The sequence below is a fragment of the Bison bison genome, unplaced genomic scaffold (genome assembly GCF_000754665.1).
Source record: "Bison bison bison isolate TAMUID 2011002044 unplaced genomic scaffold, Bison_UMD1.0 scf7180017864193, whole genome shotgun sequence".
NCBI lineage: Eukaryota > Metazoa > Chordata > Mammalia > Artiodactyla > Bovidae > Bison > Bison bison.
In genome coordinates this window covers 2815661-2836410 of record NW_011494765.1, presented here as the reverse complement: position 1 = coordinate 2836410, position 20750 = coordinate 2815661, and the positions used below count along the sequence as shown (strand labels likewise).

At 44.4% G+C, this 20750-nt stretch overlaps 1 protein-coding gene across 17 annotated transcripts in view; it reads left to right on the top strand.

Annotated features, from left to right (window-relative positions):
* MAPKAP1 (mitogen-activated protein kinase associated protein 1) overlaps positions 1–20750 on the top strand; it is a 234120-nt gene that overhangs the window by 152446 nt on the left and 60924 nt on the right. The gene's annotated exons all lie outside the window — the stretch shown is intronic.

Here is a 20750-nt window from a genome sequence, read left to right as displayed (position 1 = left end):
CCCTACCCTTTGCTCTTGGCATACTGTGTTTAATAGAACAGTGTGAATTAGGATGAAGTTAAGACGAAGTGTGACTTAAGTCTGAAAAATCCCAAGGGTCCTTCAGGCCCCTTGAGCACAGTGTTTTCCACACCAGATCCATCACTCAATAAATGTTGATGGAATCTCTGCTGCATTGCAGGCATTGGAAAAGAATGACCAGGCCTCTTCCTCGAGAGCTCTCGTCCCAGTGGGGAGACGGCCAATAAAATGTAAGCAAGCCAACAAGATGCCTCTGATAGAGGGTCTCTCTTCCAGCCTTTAGTCTGCCTACTTTCTGACAAAAAGGAGTTCTGTGAGACCCAGTTTTGTCATTTGAAGGGAGCACATCTCACCCTTAAGATAGGGCATTGCCTCGGCCTTTCCATTTCAGTGGGTCATTTCCATGCACCTCCTAATTGGCTACCAACACCACTCTCTGGTGCAGGAAGAGGTGTACAGGATAGCAGGGGCTGAGTGAATTCATGAGCACTGAGGGACCCATTCAGGTCCACAGTGGAAATTGAGAGGCATCGGCCATATCTCAGCCTTGGAACCGCTAGAGAGACACTGACCCTCGGCCACTCAGCCTAGCATCAGAGGGTTCCTAATACGTCAATCTTGCCAGATGTTGGAGAGTCCCTACCAAGTCAAAGGATGAGATCCCTCCTTTCCTTTGGGAGAAGGTTTAGGATAGGGGCAGTGAGCTTTCACTGGAGTCAAATGGAGGCCCTTCATGCAGAAGAATGGGTTCCTTTTGGTTTACCAGCACCAGACCTCAGCACCACCATAGGTGGCCCGCAGTTGGTGGCTAACACGTGTTGTGGAGTGAGCCAAGGAGAAGCAGCGAGAGCCCATCTACGGCCCACAGCTGCGGCTCTCCCTCCAGCCCAGGCCCAAGGCTGCTCATTTCCTATTTAGGAATGGACTCAGTGCACTTTGACTATTGGAGGTCAGACTTCCTTCAAGAATCAGATCATCGAATGAAAATGTAAATATCCTAAAAATGAAACGCAGCGCACGTCAGTTGAAATTAGTGTTGCCTTCCAGGTTTCCTCACTCACTTGGATCTCTAATGAGTCCTGTGGGAGCCAGAGGAGTATGCCAGAAAGTCATTTTAAGTATTGATGATCAAGTAGGGAGGAGGAGGCTACTGCCCACGCTGTATCACAGGAAAATAAAATAGAATAAAACAAACACGCTTCCAAAGAGGGGAGGGAAAGAGACCACACACTAAATCTTCATCTTCTCTAGCAGCCATTAAGAGGTACTGTCTGATACTTATAATAATGTCTAAAACAACTGAATAGGAATGCTAAAAAGGAATATAAAAGTCAGTACCAGAAGAAATAACCAAAAACATTTAAGCTGACTGCCTCTAAGGACAGACTCAGGGATGGGCAGGGGATTAACTGCTTTTTGTTACAGGACTTGTAGTATTAGAATTATAAAACTGTAGATATAGGTTACTTTGATAAGAGTAAGAGTAGTTTTTAAAATTTGTAAAAAAAAAAAAAAAGGCTTTCAAATTCTAGAGCTTAAAAAGCTTTCTCTTGGGGTACTCTTTCTGCCCCCTTCTGATGCCTATGTCAGAAGCTTTCTCTGTCTCCTTTATACTTTAATAAAACTTTATGAAAAAAAAAAAAAAAAAGCTTTCTCTTTCTGTCTCTTACTTATGTGGACTTTCTCTACTTGGAAATTTCCTGTTTCCCAAAAGCCACCGTCCATTTCATTGTGCTGGATGTCAGTTTCCTGTGAGAACATCGTTATTAAATAGTTGCATCTCCAAACCTTTTAAGACCAAAACGTTATATGAGTGTAACTTACACTGTGATTTTGCCAACATCTTGTCTCTGTGACCTGTATTTTCCGTAGGTTAAAGCAGAAACTATTAGCTGAGTTACTCTGTCCCATTCTAAGAGTGACTAATACCTCAAATATAAATGAAAACAGCTGCTTTTCCATAACATTAGACTCCCAAACAGCTGTCACATGTTCATTTGGACTGTTTTTTCCTTTTTTTTTTTTTAAATCGAGACAAAAATGAGTTTACTGGATCTATGAATCGTTTAAGTCTGTCGTCTAACTTCCGTGGAGAGGTGGCAAAGAGGTCATAGAAAGGCCCATTGAGCTAGAATGTAACTGTCCCAGTTACATTCTTACAATGAAAACCCTGTGATGAGACCCTTCTTCTGTGCCAGGAACATAAGGTCTGTAAGGGCCTGGCAGGGCTGCTGTTCTCCGGCTGCCTTCACCAGTGAGCTGAGGCCTCCCAGCCGTTGTTCCCTCTCCAGCTGAAGAGACTGTGGAGTGCCACCCGCTGTCTTCCCAAAGCCTGAAGCTGCACACTGTCCTCCTCCGCAGCCCTTGGGAGGGTTGCTTTCAGGGTGTGGCTGTTACTAAGCAGAAGCAGGCCTCCCTTACTGGCTTAAAGCTCACCACCACTGCGAGTTGGGTGACCGTGGGCACGTTGTCCTCCCACTCTCGAGTTTCTTGCCTTAGTTTGATCTTCAATAAAATAAAGTCACAGCTAGATCACAGGCTGCTTGTTGGCAGTCTTAACTGCAAAGCTTAATCCCTGGGTTCTAGAAACATCTCCCTGGTTTCCACTCCTGCTCCTGTTACTTTTTTTAGCTGTTCGGTATGTCACTTAGCTCCTTTGAACTTCATTTTACTCTGTGTGCTTGCATGCTCAGTCACTTCAGTCTTGTCCGACTCTTTGCAACCCTGTGGACTGTAACCCTCCAGACTCCTCTGTCCATGAGATGGGCCAGGCAAGAATATGGGAGTGGCTTGCCATTCCCTCCTTCAGGGGATCTTCCCAACCCAGGTATCAAACCCCACACCTCTTGCATCTCCTGCATTGCAGGCAGATTCTCTACCCACTGAGCCACCTGGGAAGCTCTTCCTCATCTATAAATAAGAATATTAATAGTATTTTCTTCATGGCATTGTTTAGAGAATTCGATAGAGATCCATATCAAACAGCAAGCACTTAACTGTTATTATTTTATTACTCAATAAATATTAGTTCTGTCCCTTCCCTCAGTTTCACTGTTATGAGACCCAGTCATACTCAGAATTTTGTGATAGCACATGTTTTTTATGTGTATGACTGCTTCGAGTCTTGGTTCGGTAGAGACTCTAGCTGCTAAAGAACCCAGCTCAAATTTAGTCCACGTTAGGTATGGCCCAGAATGTGTGCATCTGTCTGCCCAGCTGCTCATTTGAGCTTTTCCAGGGGTCTGAGGCCCCTTGTCAGAGCAGCACAGCATCAGTGAGAACATAGGCCTGCACATGTAGGAATGACCTGGCATTCCTCTGGAGCACTCTGCATCTGGGGCTGGATATGCAGAAGGGTTAAAAGCTGGAGAAACTTTTGTCATAAATTTTGTCTTCAGCGGGACTTCCCAGGGAACATCTGACATTAGCAGAGAGGAAACGCTGATTGGTCTCAGAGTCAGCTGAAGGAGACAGGAGCTGCCGCAGAAGCTGCTGGATTTACTGTTATTAGCAAGGCAAATGGAGAGCCAGCAGGGCAGCCAGCTCCCAGATAATAGATCTAACAAAAGGGAAACCTCCCAGAAAGGAAAATGGCTGGCAGCCATGACTCCTCTGCTGCCATTTTTTCCATTGCTTTTACCTTTTTGTTTCGTGTATTTAGCACAAGCAGGAGCATATTTTAACATCTTAGGTTATAAGTCACAATTGGCTTAAAGTAAAACAGCTTCCTACCTGTTTGATGGCTTCAGAGTTGAACATTGTAAAGTGTGCAAAATTGTATTAATGTAAAAATAAATAGTTGCCATTTATTGAGCACTTACTATGTGCCAGGCTCAGTGCTTTATATACATTATTATTTCATCTGTAAAACAACCTCGTGAGTTAATAATTACCATTATCTCCAATTTAGAGATGAAGAAACAGTATTTACAGTCCTTGAGTAATTTTCCCAAGGTCTTTTTTTTTTTTAGCAAGGTAACATTCGTTTATAACATTTTATGAGTTTGAGTACATTATATTTCTACTTCTGTGTACAGTACAGCAAGCTCACCACCAAAAATCTAGTTTCCATTCATCACCATACAGTTGGTGCTCTTCACCTGTTTTGCCCTCCCCACCCCCACTTCCCCTCTGGTAGCTCCTGTTCTCTGTATCTATAAGTTTTTGTTTGGTTTGTTCATTTACTTTGTTATTTTATGTTTGTTTTTAAATTCCACGTATTAGTGAAATCGTACAGTATTTGTCTTTTTCTGGCCGACTTATTTCACTTAGCTTGATATCCTCAAAGCCCATTCATGTTGTTGCAAATGGCAGGGTTTCATCTTTTTTTATGACTAAGTAGTAGTCCTGTGTGTGTGTGTGTGTGTGTGTGTGTGTGTGTGTGTCCCAAGATCTTAAAGCTTGGTGGAGCTGGCATTTGAGCCCTGGCATTAAGGTCTTACCCATCTAATGGAAGATACTGAGACAAGAGCCCACTTGGGTATTATGGATCCAGACAGGATACTAGCTAAGAAAAGTGCTTACTAAAGGCTTGTGTCCTGACTTAAAGCACAGCCCTGGTTGGTACAGAGGTGGTTAGAAGGAAGGTGGACAGGCAGAGAGGAACTGGATTGGCAGATGGAGCCCATCTGTGAAGGATCTGACTCCCCAGAACAGTGAGCAGGGTAAATGGGCGGTCGATACCCAAGGACTACACGACTAAGGGGGAACCACAGGCAGCCAGGACCAGGAAACAGATGATGTTCAGCATCCAGGGACAGCGGTACAGGTCCTGTCCTGACAAAGTTAAGTCACAGAGGCAACAAGGAAGCAAAAATCCTACTGTCAAAATGACCTCTAGGAAAAAGATTCTGAAAAATTCCTGTCAAAGACCAGTATTCTGTGGTTTTTCATTGAATTGAAATACAGCTAGCTTTTTTCTCTAGCGTTAGAACAGATGAAAACTTAAAAGCACATATATTTAAATACTAAAGTCAAATTTGACACCGAAAGAGGCTCACACTGTAAGGGAATTGGAGAACTAAGACACCACCATCTACCCAATTAATTCATTTAGTCACTCGTCACACATTTACCAAGTCCAGTAGTTGCAAAAATAAATTAGACTGTTGCCTCACACTCACTGCCCATTGGATCACAGCAAGTAGAATTCTCCAAACAATTTCAGGTATTGTCTTGGTCATGTGTCCCCTGTCTTTTTCCCCTCATTTTTGTCAAGCACGTGTGATTGAATTCAGATAAATTAAATGTGTATTTATGAACACGGAAATCCCGGCAGGTGGGTAGCATCAAGGCAAGCAGGATTTTCAGAGAGGCGCACTGAGAACCTGGTGGGACCAGGCCTGGGGGCAGGGTCCTGGGCAGGGCTGGGCCGAGATCAAGAGCAGTGAGGTACTTGAGTGAGACAGGAAGTCCAACACTAGATGAAAAGAAAGGAGGTCTTGATTTTGCACTTTGGCCTGGGATTGCAAAACTCTTGGCCTAGAGCAGAGCCCAGAGGTGTGAAGTGGTACAACTTGTCCCGTTGTAGAGCCCAGATTATACCTAGGGGCTAACTGTAAGGGGGTGGGGGGCGGCGTTGACAGACTGGAGGGACAGGCAGCATGGGTGAAGGGAATGGCCCGGCAGTGACGTGGAGGTGGGACACCATGAGGTGTGTGCACCAGATAGTGAGAAGATGTGTTTGGCTGGATCACAAAGAACATAGAAGAACAAGAAATTAAGATGGATAGACGGTTTGGAGAGTAGGCTGAGGAGTTGGCCATGGGGAGGTTGTGAAAGAATTTTTTTTAATTGGGGTTTATTAATAGTTGCTTTACAATAGTGTGTCAGTTTCTAACGTACAACAAAGTGAATCAGCTATGTGTATACATACATCCTCACTCTCTTCAACCTCCCTCCCACTCAGCCCCATCCTACCCATCTAGGTAATCACAGAACACCGAGCTGAGCTCCCTATGCTATATGGCAGGTTCTCACTAGCTAGCTACTTTACACATGATAGCTTGTGTACGTCAATCCCAATCTCCCAATTCATCCCACCCCTGAAAAGGATTTTAAGCATGGAAGAGATAACCTTCAGAGTTTGACTCCAGAAGGCACCCTTTGATGAAAAGGTAGGGTAATGGATCGCTGGAGGCAGCTTGGGAGACCGTCCCTTGGGCTGGGTGATAAGCATGCCAGGAAGACTTGGTGAGTGGATAGAGTCTGTGGAACTTGGGGGTGACCTAATGTCAGCAGCAAGGAGGACGGCTAAATGAGAAATATTCCAAACTTGAGGGGCTTTGTTCACTGTGCCAGACCCTCAAAGGCCAGAATCAGTCTGCTTCGCCTTTCCGTCTGTCGTGTCTAGCCCAGGGCATGGCACGTGGTATAATGAAGTTGCTCAGTCGTGTCCGACTCTTTGCGATCCCATGGACTGTAGCCCACCAGGCTTCTCTGTCCATGGGATTTTCCAGGCAAGAGTACTGGAGTGGGTTGCCATTTCTTTCTCCAGGGGGTCTTCCTGACCCTGGGATCAAACCCAGGTCTCCCACATTGCAGTCAGACGCTTTACCCTCTGAGCCACCAGGGAAGCCCAGGCACGTGGTAGGAGTTCAGTAAATGTTCAACAAACGACTGAGTTAATTATTGGGAGGCTCATGGTATCATCATTGGAAACCCAGTTACAAGGAAAAGGTTTGAGAAGAGAAGGTTAATGAGTTTACAGTTAATTGTCTTATAAAATTAGAAGCAGAAAAGTGCTCGGAGTTCTCTCCCTTCCCACAAAAGGCAGGCCCAAGCCATCCACTGTCAGTGGTGCTTCCTTGGGGGAGTTGGTGGAGACCCCTAAGAAACCTGCAGCCTGCTGTCCCACCCAGGGCTAGAACCCCTTCCACCAGGGCCATGGGCGCCAGTTTTGTTTACAGAACACCATCACTCCAGGGGCTTCACTGCCTCTGCTTAACAGCCTGTCAGGTACGTGCAACTATTACCCTCATGTTACAGAGGAGGAGACGGGTTCAGAGAGGGTGTTATTCACCCAAGCCAGTCTCTGGTGTAAGCAGCTTTGAGTGTGAAGCCCCAGATTCCACTGTATCATAACATCTGGTGATGGAGAACAGTTGGCCCTTAGCTTGCTCTCCATTGACTCAGGTTGGAGTCCCTGCTTTTATATGGTTCAGAAAAGGCTGCAGACAAATAAGTCTCCTTTTTGTCTGTTTCTTTTGTTTTTGTTCTTAGGTGCTTGTGACTAAATTCACTAATTTCACCGGCTGTCAAGGCTGTGTTAAGGAAAATGGGTTTGAACTGCTGCGGTTTTTGAGTTCTGGACTGAATGTCAGAAACCTTTGCCATCACGGGAAATTCTGTCACTCTGGATTTACTATCTGTTCCCCACAGCTGAATTCCTCAGCAGTGTGATTTAGCACCCTGGCTCCCCATCAACCAGTTTTGGCATTTATTTGAATGCATTACCCCACTGGTTTCCATAAACTATTTTACAATTGTTTAAAATAAATGACTGTTTATTTCCACAAAACCATCTGTATTTCTTTACAGAGCAACAGATAACTGTATGTAAAATTTGGTAATGTCACAGTGACTTGAGTTAAGAGAAACAGATTGGGTTGAAAAATTGGACGCTAAGGGACAGTGTTAAAGGTTTCCATTCTGTCTAACAAGTGATATCTGGATTTGAAGGAAGAAAAAATATTTCTTTTTTTTTTACAAGTAACATCTGGCCTCCTTTCTCCAAAGGGAAGTACACCCACACCAGCTGGGTGGGGATAGATTATGGACTCTAGGACTTCTCAGGGTGGCAGAGTGTCTGGCCCTGCACCACCCTCCCTGCCTGAACTGATGTGTGGAAGGCTGCTCTCCAGTGGCTTCCAAGCCTTTTCCATGTTCTGAAGTTTTAGGTTGTCCAGGCCCTCCCTCTTCTCGTTCTGATGTTCAGACACAGTTGCTGTGGCTAGAGAAGAAGGGCCTGGATGAGGAAACAGACTGACTAAGAGGTAGGACTGGCCTGGGTCAGTGGGGGTCTTCTGTTCTCCAGCCAGTATCCAAAGCAGCCAAGTGGCTCAGCTTTAGCCACCCTAGCTCCATCCATCCCCAGGAAACCCATTCAGGTTTGGGGCACTGCTGGGAGTCTCCAACCAAAGGGGACGTTTGGAATCCAATGGAGGTGGAGCTTCGAGTCAGATGGTTTGGATGGTGGGCAGGCCAGCTGAGCTTTAGGTTCATCGTCAAGTACAACCATCCTGGTGCCTCAGCCATTCTGGGAATGCAGGACTGTGGAAATGTGCTCCCCACACCCAGTGGCTGTGTGGAAAGTATGAGAGACAGGCCCATCCAGAGATCTTTTTAGAATGAGCCTCATAAAGAAGTCAGGCAGTGGCACCTGGGCAGAACTTTACTCCTCGAGTAGGAGAGCATGAGTGCTGGAAGAGTGAAGTAGAGATCATTCCAGACAGAGGCACAGTGGGTTGAAACGGCCTAATTTTAGAGGATATTTCTAGATTACTATGTCATTAGGTGGGAGGTGGAGAAGAGGGAAATGAGACCAGCGTGGCAGACCTAGAGGTTGCAGCCCCTTCTGGAGAGCTAGAAACACCCACTTCTCGCTCTGTCTCTCTGAGTGCTGCTTGGAAAGCAGAAGCGGCAATCCAGGCATGTGACTTAGTGGATCCTTGGAACAACTCTGAAGAGCTAGGTTTCGTTGTTATCCCCCTTTTACAGATGTGAAAGTCAGGCACAGAAAGGTAAATTGCTCAGGGTCACACAGCTAATAAGTGGTGGAGCTGAAAATTCAAACCCAAGCAGTCTGGCTTACAGCTGTTAAACCATACCCTCTCAAATGATTTGGGGGTCAGGGAACCCCTGGACGGACACACACACATACACACACACACACACACACAGTTGAGCCTAGAGCAGAAATCAGATCAGACCTTCTCCCTACCCCCGGCTGCAGGGATGGACTCCTGACACCCACCTCGTCTCAAAGCCTGAGCTGAGGAAGGTGTCAGGACTGCCCCAGGAGGGGGTTGAATAGGCCAGACAGACAGTATGGGATCCCTGTTGGTTTTCCATAATACTGTCTGGAATCCACAAGGAGGACAGGGAAGGTATGGGGTGGGCAGTGTGACCCTCAGTCTGTGGTCATTGGTTCTCTTTGGGAATCGTCTCTGGGCACTAGCAGCCAGCCTCAGATGCTTGATTCATCTTCACTTTTGCTGCTCAGCTCCTTTGAACAGCTCCGGAAACCTCTGGGGCCCACTCCATGGCTTGACTTAGGACCACGGGAGCTGCTAAACAGGCTCTGTGCCATTTTAGTTCCTGGCTCTCCAGCAACCACTGAGCCCACATCATCTGAAGGGAGGCTCCAGGGGCCTCAGTCCCTAGTCTGGTCCCGCTGGAATCATCGCTAAGGTTATTCAACCTCATTTTTTAAAATTGGATTTTTAATTACAGTGAAAGTCACTCAGTCGTGTCCAACTCTTTGTGACCCCATGGACTATACAGTCCATGGAACTCTCCAGGCCAGAATACTGGAGTGGGTAGCCTTTACCTTCTCCAGGGGATCTTCCCAACCCAGGGATCGAACCCAGGTCTCCCTCGTTGCAGGCGAATTCTTTACCAACTGAACCACAAGGGAAGTATTACTAAAATATGCCCTCTGTGAAAAAGTCAAACAAGATAGAAATCTGTAAAGAAAGCAAAAGCCTTCACCTTTGCTACTGCCTCACCCTACCCCTGATATAATTCTAATGGAATAACCTTGAGAACAGTTTGACTCACAGCCTTCCAGATTATGTTTGTATGTGTATGTGTTATCAACAAACATGTGTGCACACACACATGTAAATAATACACATATGCAGCTGGGGTTTTACTTTGTTAAAATGGAGCATGTGCTATACCTTCTGTATCTTTTTAAATTTAATAGTATATCAAAGTAATCTTCCCATGTCTTATTAACTTAAGCTTAATTTTTTAACAGCTCCATAACATCCCAGTATACAGATATACTGTATTTACTTTCTAGTTTCCTACTAGAGGGTATTTAAATTGTGTGCACTTTTTAGTATTAAAACAGTGCTACAGTGAACATCTTTGAACACACATCATCATGTGCTTGGAACCATATTCCTTTGTGGGTCATTGTTGTTCAGTCACTCAGTCACGTCCAACTCTTTTGCGACCCCATTGACTGTAGCCCACGAGGCTTCTCTGTCCTTGGGGTTTCCCAGGCAAGAATACTGGTGTGTGTTATCACTCAGTCCGACTCTTAGTGACCCCTTGGACTCTAGCCCCCCGGGCTCCTCTGTCCATGGAACTCTGCAGGCAAGAATCCTGGAGTGGGTTGCCATTTCCTTCTCCAGGGGATCTTCCCGACCCAGGGATGGAACCTGCATGTCCTGCACTGGCAGGCGGGTTCTTCACCACTGAGCCCCCAGGGAAGCCCTTGTGGGGCAATTCAGTTTTAAATGGCGCCTTGTTGTAGTCGTTCTGTTTAACAGAGGAAACCACCACTACCCCTGAGCACCTACAAAGAGCCCATTGGCTGCGCTGGAGCTCTGGGAGTAGAGTTGGGGTTTTAACTTTTTTGTTTTTGTTTTTTTTCCTTCTTTTGGCCGCACTTTGAGGCATGTGGGATCTTAGTTCCCAAACAGGGATCAAACCTCCACCCCCTGCATTGGAAGCATGGAGTCTTAACCATTGGACCACTGGAAGTCCTGAGTTGGATTTTTAAAAAATCCCACCCTGATCTTCAGAGCGCCCTGACTTGGGGCAAGGGGGCAGAGGAGGACAATGACAAATAGATATCAGTGCTTCTAATACAGCCTGCCCCGGGCACTGAGAGGAACACCGCCCCGAAGAGGTGATTAAAGCGCTCTTCTTAATTCTGACAGGGAGTCAGACAGGGCTGCAGAGAGGAGGGGAGCTGCCCAAAGGTGTGCCTTCCGACCCCTCTCAGGAGCCCTTCTGCGAGGCTGGGTGTTCAAGAAGAAATTTGTTCCGAAGAATTATGGTGCTCTTGCATTTTCTCCTACACAAAGAAGAAAATCTCAGCTGCACGCCCTTTCCTTTCCTCCTCTTGGCACTTTCTGATTGATGATTGGAAATGATGGCAATACATAAACTATTTTTCTTTTTATTTTATGACCTGGTAATAGCAGTAACATATTTCCAGTAAATGTTTTCTATCGCAATAAAAAAGTTGTAACAAGACTAGAAATGGGTATAGTTAAACCCTAAAGAAATCACACTTTCAGAACTGTGGATTGAGGCAGTAACTCTGTAAATCATTTAACTTGGAAAGAGGCTCCCTCCCCCCAGCAAAGTCGGGGCACGCAGATGACGCTGTCTTTAAGCACTCAGCAGATAGGTGCCCGCATGAGGGCTGAGGGGCTCTCGGTTTCAGCCCCTCGAGACCCACTGCCCATTCTCTCTTTCTCCTGGTCTCCCACCTAGTGTCTTCACTCCTTTCTGAACGGATAAATTCTCTCAACCTTACAATTCTTTTTTTCTAACCCCAAATTCAATAAGACTGTAGAAAGCTCTTCCTGGAACACAGCATAGCAGTGTGGTTAAGAGCACAAGCCTGGACTCACACACCTGGATTCTCCTCCTGGCCTCACTGTGGACACGTGGCTTAACCACTCTGCGTGTTTTCCTCCTCCATAAAATGGGCTTAGAATAGGGCCTGCCTCATAGTTTTATGATTCAGAAAATTAGTGCAGGTAAAGGACTTTGTTAAGGGCCAGGAGAGTCCTCAATGTCAGTCACTGTTGTTATACTCTAAAGGAGCAAATTGATGATTTTGTTTAAACTTGCATAGCAGTATAACAGCTGACATTTGCTGAGTGCTTATTACATCCTAAGCACTGTGTTCTGTGTAATCTTTACAATTACTCCACGAAGGTTTAGACCAACTAATTTGCCCGGTGTCACAGAGCCTTTGTAAAAGAGCCGAGATTTTAACCCAAGTCTTTTAAACTCCAAAACTCAAACTTTAACTACCCCGTGTCCACCTTCTAGGATTAGATGTTCACAACAAGAACAGGGAGGGTTACACTTTGTTCTTGCCTCTTTTTGTTTTGAACAGTGAGTTTCGGTTCTACTTGGGGATCTTAGTGTCCCCTGACAGACAGCCTCTCACCTAGCTCTGAGGAACTGCTCTGAAGAAGTATGAGAGGAGCCAGGATACATATGAATTTTTTGGCTGCAATGTACAAGTAGTCATGTACACATCCTGGTAAAAGATTACTGCTAATCACAAAAAAACAAGAACAGATCTATCAAGATGGTTACACTTTGAATAGTTCTGTCTCACACCAGACATGTCCTCCTTTGTCTGGGAAAGATTTAAAACCAATAATGTTGAGCGCTTATGCTCTCAGAACTCCAGGGCCAGGCAAAAAGAAGCACTTTTTCCCCCCTGTTTGGAGGCAGAGTTGCCTTGTCCCCAGCTGGAGCTTGTTTAGGCTCTGTTACTCCTCAGAGGATGGATGGCTGGTGCTTCTGTGTGTCCAGTATCCTTAACGTGCTCTAAAAATTAGTCCTTCCCCAGCCTTTGTCTTTAATTTCTGGTTCTAGCTGACACCTTCATTAATGGTCCGGTGCAAGCTTTCTGTCGACGTGAAGACGACTGTGTGAAAGTGGTTTTGCTGCCCTATCAATAATGGTCATAATTTCCCCAATACTCTCATCAGCAGTGAATTGAGTCTTGCAGCAAAGAAATGGAAACCCCAGTGCCGTGGTTTTAAAGCGATTTGTCTTGTAGACGGCGTCTTATTTCAGTAAAATCAGGTCAGTGCAGCACTGCTGGGTCAGATCTAAGTCAGATACAAATTAGTTGGAGGAAATTGATCATTCCAACATTTAGGTTATTTTTAGCTTCTGTAGCTTTTTAATGTCTCTTTTTTCCCCTGTATTTACCTTTGCGTTCATAAAGCTTAATAAAGTTTAAATGTCTTCTCAGTTTCCACCAAGCCTTTGACAATAGGCAAGCATGCTATCTCCCACCCCATGATAGCAGCCTTTCTTCATAGTTTTGGGGTTCGCTCCAGTTACAACGTTGTTTGAACTCTTAAACCCACTCCTGCTCATCCTCTGGCCTGCCCCCTTTCTGGGGTTTGTTTATTGCCCACACTGGCCCCTCGACCGGTCTGTTCTTCATTGCTATTGAAAGTTAATGGGGGCAGAATTGCATTCCCAAACATTTGAACCTGAAGTGGCCAGGCCCGAACTTAGTTGATCTCTGGTGATCGGTTCAATTTAGTTACGATTTTTTGCCATTAGGCCGGGGCTGAATGATGGTGATTTGGTTGAGGCCAAATGTCTGAAGAAAATTGGCTCTCTGATAAGAGTGCTGTTATCAGAGGGGGCTACCTTCTCATTTACATTTAGATGAGTATTGATTATTTATTTACTCAGAGAAGTGAGATTCGTTTCCAATCTTATCTTTCTCGTCTCTGCTTGTCAGCAGAAAGAGAGATAGAGCTCCTGACATCAGGCCAAGATAACAGCACTTTGTAGTAAAGATAAAAGTTGGAATGGGCCTTTTTCTAGTCTTGACTGAAAGGATAAGTTTTAAAAATTGGAACTGATGGGTCATGCTTTCAAAACCTTTCCTGAAGGTTTTGCAGTTTAACTAGGCAGGAGAATTGGTTTATTGGAACAGCCTTGGTCTTTCTTCTTTTGTAATAGGAATTGTATTTAATTTGATTATATTCGGCTGTTTCACTGAGAGCAAATTGTGTATTGGCTCAGAAGAGGCTGAAGTGTGACCTTATTGTCATGTCAGCTTGTTCCTTTCTTATTATTTAAATTCTAAATGATCCAATCCAAGCCTCAGAGGGGGTATAAGCTACAGTGGTTATCACTTGAATATAATTCAGTGCTTATATTAAGATCAAACAGAAAATGATTATAGTCACTCCTACAGGAAGAGTTACAAGCGATGGAGCTGACACTAAATGCAAACATTTTAGGATAGCTGATGTTGGTTCTGAGCTTGGATATTGACAGCATCAGCTTGTTGGTGATGGCTTTGGCTCAGTGAGGAACTCGGGATTCAGCCGGCCCCTGCCACAGATCAGACAAGGCTTGGCACAGCTTGCCTCTTGTGGGTCTCCCTGCCACCAGTCTTCTCAGCCCACTGTTGACAGAGCCACCAGGAGAAGTGTACCGAAATATAAAGCTGATTGTGTCACTTCCCTGCTCTGTTAGCATCTGTTGCTTATAAGAGAAAACTTAGACTTTGACCAACATTCTGGGCCAAGCCTCCTAGCCCCAGCTTCCCCTTGAACCCCCGCAGAACCCAGGCCTTTTCTCCACTGAATTTGCTCTGGGCCCCAGGCAGGGGGCTCTTCAGTACTTCCTTGCCTTTGCACATTCTGTTCCTTCTTATAGGAATGCGCTACTTCTCCCTTCTTCTCCCGGCTCCCAGCTCCGCGTCAAGACTCAGTTCAGATGTGTCCACCTCAGAGAAGGGGCAGTTCATTGTCCCCTCTTCTGGATTCCCACAGCACCTGTCCTGACCTGGGGAAGAGCACTGGCTGGGGCTCTTTGATAGTTTTATCTGCTCATGTGTGTCCTGCCACCTCCCCCAGCCTGCAGGAGGTCAGGAATCACCGATTATTCATCTCTGTGTCTGGGACACTGTTGTTGCAGTGGGACTGAAGTGTTTCTAGGTGAATGTATGGATGACATGGCAACATCACATATCTTTTGGTATCTGTGCTGCTGTGGTTTGTTTGATGGGGATGGTAGGTACTCATCATTTTTAGACTGTATTCTTAGGACCACAGAGACTAAGGAACTTTAGGAATCCTGGCTGCTGAGCAAGTCTCTAATCTCAAATCCTGCCCGTAGCTTAAAAGCAAGCTTGTTTAAATAGATCTGCCTGCTCTCCTACCCGTACTCCTACCTCAGACACACGTGAGAAAGGATGCGGACGTCTGCTTGATGCCAGCATTCCCCACCATTATTATCCTTTGGGATATGCCAGCATTCCCACTGTATTATCCTTTAACGGGGCTGTTAGCTTGTGACTCTGAGGCTCAGGACCTGCCTAAGCCTCCTGCAGCAGTTCCTGCTCCACCCAGCCTGTTCTAGCAGTGACAGCAGCTGCCACTGAGCCCCTCTAATCCTCACAGCACCCTTCTCAGGTACAATACGCAGAGATTGTTACTTCCCCAGAACGCATAGTGAGAGGGTACAGACACTGGAGTTTTCTATTCAAAACCCAGCCCTTCCTCTTATTTGTTCATACTTAACTTTTTCTGGCTGCAAGCAGCTCTTTCAGATTAAAGCTCCTCTTCAAGGTAAAAAATGAAAAATAACGTGAAGGCACATCCCTGAAAGTGTTCAGCCTTTTCCTTTATCATTCTCCAGATAGGTGGGCCTTCAACATGTTGTAATGTTCAGCGATAATAATGATAGGTTAATTCATTTATGTCCTACTTCAATCTGAAAAGCAGTTGGAATAGATACACTAAAGGGATAAAAAATGCATGAATTGGAAAACTCCCTGAAAGTAAAGGAAAATAAAGGTCTGGAGGTTTAACTGACCCAGAAATGCGTGTTCAGTCATCACACATTTAGTGCTGAGCTTCCTCGTAGGCAAAGGAGAAAGGAATACAGTATCAGTTAGTTGCCAGATTTATGTTAAACTGTCTAAAGGTACAAACACGCCAGTTGCTCTGAGGAACTACAGCATTTCCCGCTAGATCTGAAGGAGATTTCTTCCGTGGGTCTTTAGAAGTAAGATGCAGAATGATAGTGACAATGGTGTGGCTTCTCTCTCTTCACTCTTCAGGCTTTTGCCCTTGCTTCCCGTTGGATTTCAGCCCTCAGCTGGCCCTCAGCTGTTAAGTAAGGACATACCAAATGCTTTTACATTTCAGGCGAGGATTAAAGAAAAGGCATTGAGGAAGCTGAGCTGAGCATATATCCACCATCCAACAGATACTACAGATTTCCTTCGAAACTTACATCCTAAGATGTTTGCTTTGGGTTTACAAAATCCCATAAAAATCCTGCCTGGGTATTATAACTTGGAGCCCTCCCTAAGTGCCCAGAGCAGTATTTTGTTCCTAGACCATTCGGTGACATGGTTTTACTGCAATAAATACATCATCAGAATGCCTAAGCAGGTTTTCTCGTCTCTGCAGAGTAACTGCTTCCCAGAGTCTTCCTTTTGCCTTCCTCTCTGCTGTGAGGGAAAGGGGATGGAACTCCGTGCACAGCTGTGACATTTTACAAACCTTTCCAAAGGGTGGATATTGCCTTGAAAACGATGTCGTGTTTGGTGTGAAAGAGCCTCATATTTTTATATAATCACTTCTTTGGCAAAAGTATGTTAATGGAAACTGACCTCACAGCTTGTCTTTATAAAACGGCTTTTGGCCGCTGTTTTTCCTATCCTCCTGTGTCAGCTGCCTGAAAATCAAATTAACATTTGATAGAAACTAGTGTTTGATATACAGTAGGTCTGGGTTGTTATAATCTCGATTATCATCAACAGACATTTATTAAGAACATACAAGTGAGACACTACATCCGTGTGTAATGTGTAGACCACAGGCCTGGGCAGTCTGAGGTATGAAGTCAGACTGAGTCCGCCACTTCCTGTGGGACATTGAGCAAGTTATTTAGCCTCTGTAAGTCATGATTTCTTCCTCTATAAAATGGAATTTGTACTCTTTACATCCTAAGATAATCAAGAGTGAAAGAGATGAGGTATATGAAAGGCCGACCGCAGTGCCTAGCACACAGTAGACCTTGTTCTCTGTTACGATCTCTGCTAAAAGTTGGATGATGTGGATGACCGTGGTGGAAGCTTAAATGACACTATTAATGTTCTGTTCTAACTGCTTTATAACTATTAACTTACGGAATCCTCAGACCTATAAAGTAGTAGCTGCTAGCATTATCCCCATTTTATAGATGAAGAAACAGAGAGGTTAAGTAAGTTGGCCCAAAGTCGCAGAGCTACGTTTCTCAGCCAGAACTAGACTGGGGCAATCTGGCCCCAAGTGCGTGCCCTTCATCATCAGGCTATATTGCTTCTCATATATCCCCTGCCTCTCATTACACTGTATGACCTAAAGTTTATCAGTTCGGCCTTTTCAGAAGAAAACGTGTAAAACGGTCTTTCTCTATGAGCTGTCTTATCCAGCATTCAGGCAAGAATCATGAGAGAAATTGAGATTTGTAATAGGCAGTTTTCTATTTGGGTCCAGATCTGGAGTCTCATCTACAGCTTAACTAGCCTCCGCTCCCCAAAGTTAAGACCCATCTGTCATTTGCCAGGTTCAGAAGTGGGTTAGCAAGTTGCTCTTAGTTTTGTGGACGACCCTGGAGAACTGAGAGCAAAAGATTATGCTCGACATTTTAGTTACTTAAAAAACTGTACATACGTAGGAATATTCTTAAGAAAGATGGGGAGAGGATCTTCCTGGACAGATGGCAGAATAAGGTCAGCCTTTATTCCTAAGGAACCTGGATAGAGCATGGGATACTTAGCACTTGGTGAATTTCACTAAAATAATTATTTCAGATCATCTATTGTAGAAATGAGTGTATAGAAACCACAAATAATTTAGAATCCAAATGAATCCACAGAGCTACCAAAAATATATACTTAAGGTATAAACTATGGGTTTGTTTTTTTTAATATAGGTCAGTCATTTATAGTTTGTTAAAGGAAGAAAGCTTCAAAAATACATAGGCTTTGGTTACATTCCCCCATCCTGCTTCCTACTTGCGTGATCTTAGACTGGTTGCGTGATCCCTCGCTTCAGGGTCCCAGTCTGTCAAATGAGGGTAGTAATATCTGCCTCTCAGAGTTGCTGTGAGGATTTAGTAGGGTAACATATGCGGAGTGCTTAGTGTATAATGGCCACGCGGCAATTTAGAGTCGTCATGATACTAGGCTCAAGGAGAAAGTCCTCCAGCAACTTTTAGGAAACAAATTATTTTTGTAGAAAAATCTACAGAACTCAAGAAACAAGAAAGTAAATATGGAATGATGGCATTTATGGCTTAGAGAGTGATGCAGGGACCTGTGTTTAGCGATAAGGGACCCTTGGTAGTACTCCCTGCCTCCCCTGGTTTCCCTCGTCCATGTTCCCTAGGCAGCCGCAGAGACCAAAAGGAAAAAGTGTACAAAGGAGACCAGCCTGAAGTACACCCTCAAGCAGCCAGGCGTTGGCTCCCAGAAGCAGGAAGAGGGTGGCTTGCTTACTCTCTACCTGTCAGGTAGGCAAGCAGCTCTAGACACCCAAAACCCTATGTGCTGTGCTCAGAGTGACCATGCCAGGTTACAGGGTTCCTGAAGATGAAAGCATTGAGCTACATAAACAGATAAGGTCTAGTTTTGATTAAAGTATTGCAAACGAAAGACCTATTGGAGATGCCACAGTGTGTGGTAGTTAAAGTATCCTCAGAAAAATGGTATAGTAAGAAACTGGAGGACTTATAAGTAGATATAATGTTTTTAAAATGATAAATAAAAGTAGCTTTTATTTAAGTTGTTACAGGAAATTTGAAAAATACAGGAAACCACTAAGGAGAAATAAAAACAGTCATCATCGCACTCTCCAGTGTAATCACTGTTCACCTTTTGGAAGTAACCTTCCAGTACACCCCCCATTACTTTACATATATTTTTCATAATTGAAATCATCTTACACATGTTATATTATAATTTTTCATAAACTAGCATATTACAAACATGTTTGATAAAATCAAATACTTTTGCAACATCACTTTTAGTATCTTAATATCTTCATTGTATTTCACAATATTTTGTTTAACTAGCCTCCCTGTTGGAGTCTCAGAGTCGCTCAGTCGTGTCCAACTCTTTGCAACTCCATGGACTGTAGCCCATCTGGCTCCTCTGTCCATGGAGTTCTGGCAAGACTACTGGAATCGGTTGCCGTTTCCTTCTCCAGGGGATCTTCCCAACCCAGGGGTTGAACCCGGGTCTCCTGTGTTGCAGGCAGATTCTTTATCATATGAACCACCAGTTGTTAGGTCTGGGTTATTCCCATATTTGACTGTCATTAAAAAAATGAATTATTACAGGTTTGTACCCAGATTTTACTGTAAATTCATAGGAGCGAAAGTCAGTGCCTATGCACTGTGTTGCTGGGAGATACCAAGGTTGTGGGAAATTAACAGGCCAGTACTTTAGAAAGCAGCTCCCCAAGTTTGGTGGTGGCTCTCTTCTCTCTCATAGGCCGAAGCTGCCCAGGGCTGTGAAAGGTGGGGGGTTAGGGAGGAGACAGCAGCAGGTGAGAGGGATCTTAGGACTTTCTCAACAGCTAAGTTTCCTTCAAGCTCAGCTGGGTGTGACTTCCGGTGACTACTTCCCACCAGTGAGTATGAAAGTATCCGATGACAGCAGCAGGCAGGCTGGGTAATTGACAGATATTGGCACTGCCGGGTGATGGCTCATGGAAACTGAGAATTATCTGTATTTCCATACCTTTATTCGCTTCATGTTTTTGGAATTAAAATCGAACTGTGTAGAATGTTGAACTGCAATGCATTCTTGACCTGAATACGGTCTACTAGAATTTATCAGAACTGTATGGACTTCTGAGCATGCATGTCCTTAAATAGTCGTATGCGTCTTGAGCGTTGTTAACTTAGTGCAGGCTTAAAACCTCTAAGTAGTGTAAAAAAGGACTGAACGAATGTAAGAATTCTGATAATCAGCAGAAACGCTAGTGAAATACCAGTTAGAGAAAAGATCAAATATACCATGAAACTGAACTGCAGCTGCAGTGCTGCGGATGAACTTAGAGCATGGGAGGGGAATGGCTGGAGGTGAGTGAAAGGCCTCCAGACTGATGGAGGAGACGTGTCGGACGTGAATGAATAATCGACAAGATGACGACAGCTGAGGAACATATCTAAAAATACGTGTTGCACCTGGGAGCCCCGCAAGGCCTCTGGCGCTTCCTCAGATCTCTCCCACCTCCTGTCTGACCAGACATGCCTTTCATAGTCAAAATAATCAGACAGTTTCTTACACCTCTAATCTTTTCAATACCCATTAACAACAACAAGAGCAGTCTTTTGAATCTGATCATTGGATCGTTAGGTGTTATCTGAGAACAAGATTGTCATTTGGCTTGACAAAGAAATACATGAATAAATGCCCCATGTTTTAAGATCTTTCAGAACCCCCTTGAGATGCAGGGTAGCTAATATTTCTGGTCTTCAGTATTATTGAACCTGTGCCTCTTGTGTTTTCATAAATATTTCAACAAAACCATGAATCAGTAGCTACTATCCTTCTGTCACTATAACCCCCAAACCTGGAGTTTATTTTTTACCCTATCTGCTTTTAAAAAAATTTTTCTGCATTTTTGGGTTCTAAGCATACTTTATTTCTGCTTGTAATTGATTATTCATTATCATATAATAACTATAATGTTGTAGGAGTGCCTCCTATGAGGCAGGTACAGTACTAAGTATTTTTCCTGTGTCATCTCTAATCTTCACAATAACCCTTCAAGGTATGTGTTCCCACATTATACATCAGGAATCAGAGATTCAGGGAGGGGAAGGTACCTGCTCCTATCTGGGAAACCATTGTAGCCACAATGGTGGTTCCAAGTCAGTCCGACTCAAAAGCCTTTTACCTCTCATCTCGTTTAGGGGAGAACTGCACAAAAGTAGACCCAATAATAGAACAGACAAATATGTGAAACCTTGTGGGGAAA